Source organism: Cynara cardunculus, assembly GCF_001531365.2.
Source record: "Cynara cardunculus var. scolymus isolate 2C chromosome LG 2, CcrdV1, whole genome shotgun sequence".
NCBI lineage: Eukaryota > Viridiplantae > Streptophyta > Magnoliopsida > Asterales > Asteraceae > Cynara > Cynara cardunculus.
Window position 1 is genome coordinate 56,800,722 of NC_037529.1, and position 6,374 is coordinate 56,807,095.

Genomic DNA, 6,374 nt, shown 5'->3' on the forward strand with positions numbered 1-6,374 from the left:
AAATTAATTAATAAACTAAAAAAGAAATTAATTAATAATTTAAATAGGAAAAATACAAAAGGTAAAAACAATAAAAAACAAAAAAGAGAAAAAAACAAAAAAAAACAAAATGATGGGGATAGGTCTTAGGGGTGTCATTGGTACACCTTTGGGGTGTCATGGGGCCCTTTGGGGGCATGGCCTCCACGCTTTTTAGACTTTAATACTATAATTAAGCTTTTAAAAACATATATAGTAAGTAGTTCAATTGTTAATACTATAATTAAGCTTTTAAAAACATATATAATAAGTAGTTTAATTGGTAATCATTTACATCATCCATCCTCCTAGAGGTTCCTGTTCCAAAACCCCTCCTAAGCATTTTTTTTCCATGCACTTTATATAAATTATTAAAATTTAATTATATGTAATAGTTTTTACATAATATATTAATATATGTAAATATAAGTTTTTAAAGTAAATTACACCGGTATTACTATTTCTCAGTTAATACTTTGAATGTTTAAGTTTTTAGAGTAATAATATAATATATTAATTATACGTAAATAATGTTTAAGTTGGTATTATTATTTTCCTATTAATACTTTGAATGTTTCGAGTTTTAATATTACATTAATCAATCTTTTTCTAAAGTTTAATAGTCTAAAAACGAATCATTTGGATTTACATATCTTTACAATATTGTAGCATCTTCAACATATTCTTCAAAAAAATTCCAAAATAGATAATTAAAACTCTATTAAAACCAGAGCTCGAGCTCCCCGCCCCAGCCAATCTCCCATTGGCAGGAAAGTCGTTTCGATTCAATCCATTCTTGGGGTCAAATAAAGACAAAAAGTGATATGTCAATGACCTATAACCCATTAATATCAAGGATTCTTATCGATGTGAATATGATTTAAAAAAAATGATTCTCCCTCATTGTAATCATTTTTTGTTTACACTCTCATGTTTTCTCCGTTTTGGAGAACTTTGAAGAGCCTGTTGGAGCAAAAATATGTCTAAAATCTTCATTTTCTCAATTTTGGAAAATCTATTGAAGATGCTCTTATATTTCGGCCCCCCGGACTACAACGGTTGTGTTCCGCCCCTGCCCTTGTATAAATAGAGGTGGTGGGTTCATCAATTTTGGTAAGATCCAATCATGTATATGTTCTTAGTTTATTTTCTTGCGTTAATATAATTCTTGTAATTTTTTTAAATCTTGTCTTTACTTTTTTTACATTCCTTGTACTTTAATTTCCGCTCTTTAATTTCAGTCATTTGCTTTCTATCATTTAAACTCATGTCTTTACTTTCGGTATTTACTTTTCTTGCAATATACTTTCCAAAATGAGTAGCTAATTTTATTAGTTTGGGTATGAAACAAAGGGTGAGATTTTAAACCAAAGAAAATGGACTTTGTTCTGCAATAACAAAGGTCCACTATTTCATTTGAAGTTTTTATAAAACCAATGACACTTTTGACGAATTGATTACTTTGAAAGTGTTAAAGTGTCGTGGACTCGGAGATGAGTCACTGAATGCACGCCAATTTGAATGATATAAGAAGTAGACTTGAGAAAGTTGTTAACAAAGAGATTTGTTGTTTATGTTTTTCAAACTAATGAATTCTCGACGGGTTGGTCACTTTCTAAAGCGTTAAAGTGTAATAGACTCAGAGATGAGCTGCTTTGAACACATCAACTTGGATGATATGGAAATTAGCTGGAAAGAGTGATTTTTAATAAAAAGATTTGTTTATCCATATATTTTGAGAACACCATTTGGCACTATCACCGATCCTGATACCACATAGAGATATGGGTTGAAAGCTATAACATTAGTGCAACGGTTGAAGTCGAAGAGAATATCATCAAAATAGATGGTGGATCTAGTTATGGTCGACTGCATGTTGTATTATTGCTACAACATTGTCTGCTGGAATTTATGTTTATATATCACCATAATTCTTACACCCATGCTATCTTTCTTTATTTTGTTATTTCAGTAGTGTTAAGTCAAAACCAAATCAAAATCTTCAAATTCGGCATCTGAAGTTAGTCTTTCAACTTGAAATCTTGCAATTTAAGATACATGTCCCTGTGGAATATGATAATTGGTTCTTACCATTTTATTACTTGAAGGTGATAGTATTGACATGTGTATACTTGCATGTGTTACCAATTAGTGTTGTAGAGATACAATATCTAGCCTACATCAAGTTGCTCAGTTTTTTTGTTCCTTTTAAAGTTTGGCTTCTTGTTTTCCTTGAATAATCTACCTCAACGGTAGGTTGTGGTGACTAGAGTCATCGATTGTATCTTACATGATTTGCCTATTATGTGTTTGATTCAAATTTGTTGGCAAAATTACTTTAACTCCTTTTGTAGCTGTAATCACAATTGGTTTGTCTGCAAAAATGCAACAAATATAAGTTAGCAAATTATTCGAACTTGAAAACATGGTATTTAAACTTGCAAGTCCTTACTCTTTGTGGTTTTATCTACATAGAACCATAGGTATCCGTATTATATCATATGTACCACAATGTTATACCTACTAAGGTAACACAATGAATCACATACTTGGGAATTGTATCACATAATAGGCTACCACAATGTACCAAAATTGGGTACTATGTGAAAAGGGATGAAAACAGTGATAAAATAAATATACATGAAGCATATGCTGGTTGTTGATTAAGATCTTAGCTTTTGTGCCAATAAAAACCAACAAAAAGATGAGAAGAATACAATAGGTAACACATCGAAACACTTAGTAAATGTAACATAATGGACCATATAATAGGGATACCACAATGTACCATAGATGAGGTTTCATATTCAAGAAAAAACCCAATACCCTTAAGAACACAAGAAAAAACCAAAATCTTTCGATATGCATGAAGTATCTTAATTTATCCAAAGAACAAAACTTGTCATAAAAAAGTTTGAACTTGTGTTTGTTCACTGTTATCTTCACTCTTTGCATCAACATCAATGGCTTCGTCTAGTTTGTTGGAGAATTTCATGTTTTTTCTAATTTTAACCCTCATACTTCTTCTCCCTGAATACACCGATTTTAAGCATTCATTAAACAAATCAAGTAATGGAAGCATAGTGTGGTTCATTGTGAAATCATGAAAAAAATCACTGATACTTGGTTCTTCAGCTTCCATTCGCATTGATTCTTTGCACTTCTAAGGTTTTATGTGTTTTTGTTTTTTCATACTCCTAGGGTTTATAATCGAACAGAACTAGAGAAGAATTTTGTGTGAAATTAGTTGATTTTGCTGGAATGATAGAGAAATTGATTGATACATTGATGTCATTCTCAGAGCCCGCGTAAATTAGATTAGCATGAAGCATAATGTATAATGACATTTGGACCCTTATTCATTATCATTAAACATAAATTATTCATTTTATTTGGGTTGTATTAATAAATTAATATTTTTAATAATATCCATTGATCATTAATTAATAATTTGTGGTTGAGATTGGATCTCACGATTACCACAAACTACCAAATTCTCCCCTGAATGGCCCTATATATAATAGGCTAATATATTATATATAGATATAAATAAAATTTTATCGAAGTTATATATATTTAAGGCGGAATGAGATAGGTTGAGCTAGGGTGACCTCATTTCAACCCTCTTAGTTCACGGTTTGGCGGGTTGACTGTTTAATTGGGTTGTTTAGCGGGTTGGATTTAATTGGGTTGTTAGCGGGTTGGGTTGGACGGGTTGAGCGGTTTGACTATTTTTTTACACACCCCTAGGTTTCACGATGACATGCACACATAATAGTGTGATTTAACATGTTTTAATTATTATCATGCAAATGAAGCCTCAGCTCATCACTTTTCTTTGCATATATGGCGTATTCAACGGACAAGGACTTCAAGACCTTGGAATTTCAATCCCTTCTTACATGTCTACCCACTCCGTGCAATGGACGAACCTTGTCGAATCATACTAGTTGCATATCATTTATTCGTAATATTCACTCATTAATTCAAATATCATTGTGGTATGCAATATAAATCTCATCCAAGTGACAATATAAATTACATATGCATCATCATTCACATTATACATATACTTGAATATCATATCAATAATATCAAGCCAACATAATCTTTCTCATCATCAACAACATTTTTCATATCATGCATATATTTGAATATCATATACATCAATACAATTAAGTTATCATTATATGCATTTAAACACCTAATGTAAATATCATGGATAAAATACTAATAATCATGTATATATCGTATAAAAATCCCATAATGTACTCACCTTAAATTGTTAGCGCTCGATAGGTCATTTTCTCAAAAACTGCAACCAACATGATAATTCATATCATTTCTAAGCACCTTAAATAATCGTAACTAAATTGATCATTACTTCCTGATGATCTTAACACGGCTAACTCTTAACAATTAATTGGTTAACCCCTAATATCATCGTATCTCATGTTTAACTCAAATATTTCTTAAAATATTAATATAAATATATATCGTCGTTATAATATTTCTCGAAGTTAATTGATGTTTACATATTTTATAAAATGTGCAATACACTTTACATTATCTTGAAAAATGAATAATTTACCAAAATGGTTAAAATAATTGCTTGCAAAATAAATGATGTTTTATGGCCAAAACGTCTCTTTTAAATTTTGAAAATGATAATCTATCGACAACATGTCACACACATATAAATAATAACCAAGACATAACTTTAAAATTTTAAAGTAATTAAACACTCTAAATAACGTTTAAAATACCAATTTTCTAAGTCTAGGAGCATTTTAGTAATTTTGAGAAGTCGAATACCAAATGGATAGCTTAAACCAATTCCCTGATTTAGGAGTTTCTTGGTACTTTTTACAAGTCAAATATTCAAAACAATATTTAAAAGACCAATTCCAAAGCATAGGGGCAATCTAGAACTTTCTTGGACTCATTTAAGTCAATATTGATAGCTTTCATCTTCAATTTCTTATTAGAGACATCTGGGATAATTGTCCTTTTCTACAAGGGTGGCAAGCTCCACCGCTTCTTGGAAAGTCTTAAGATTGGACATTCGTGCCAACCTCCTAAGGTCCCTTCTTAGTCCATCAACGAACCGATCTACCTTTCTCTTATTTGAATCAACTTGATGTTCAACAAATCGAGATTTCTCAATACAAGTCTCTACATATTTCTATATAGTCATATTTCATTGCTCTAAATGTAAGAGTTCACTTTCTAATGTCCTCATATGCAGTGGAGTACCTCTCGCTCGTTAATCCTTTAAACTCATCCCAAAAGAGGGATACGGTATTGGTCAGTACTCTAGTTGCACGATCGATTTCCATCAATATTGTAGAGCATTTGACTTTAACATAGTTGACTCAAATTATGTCATGTCACTTGGTGCACAATGACAAGTCAAGAAACAACTTTCCATTTCATCTAACTAGTTCATAGCTTCTAAAGGCCCTTTTTCCCTCAAAAATAGGACGGGTGATGGTAAAGGATTTGTAACTACATCCCTTGCTACTGGGTTTCTTAACTTCATTACGGTCGGAATGTGCCTTCCTATTCGAATCCCCATGATTATGAGATACATTCTTAGTTGGTCCTTAACTTCATAAGTTTTACTTCCAAAGGTTTATTAATTATTATTCAAATGATCATTTATCATATTAAGTGTTGCAGTTTGAATATGTTCAAGCATTCCAAACAAAGCATTGCGCATAAAACATGTCATTTCTTTGGCAATGTTCACTTTTGGGTGTGTGGGTTGAGCTGGTGGTCTACTAGGACCACTCCGACTTTAAGTTGGAGTTATAGTCACCCCCCTCGGCTCGTTTATCTTCACAACCATTAACATTCGTTGATCTTGTCACTCTATGTGACATTCAATAATAATGGACATTTCGACATTTAACATAATTATGCAAGTTATTTTATTTTTATTATGAAATTTCGTTATGAATAAAAAGTAAGACCTCGCGTCTTTTCCTTCCTTGCTTGATGGTTGGGACTCGTCCCATTACTAACCATCCCATCGTAAAGATGAACAAGGCATACATGCATTTAATACATGTAACTATATGTAACGACCCTCATATTCCATATACATATAATTCACATCATCATACTCATAATATTAAAAATAGTATTATTACAAAAACATGGATTAACAAAATGTATCTTTAATACATATATGAACAAACTAATATCATCGTTTAAACTTTTCCCTTTCCTTTATCTTGCAAAGTACGCTGACCTGCAAAACAGGTTAGTCCAACAACTGAGCGTTAGACCAAAAAGGTCTAGTGAGTGTATAAATCTCATACAAACAATATACATTCCAAACACTCAGTTTA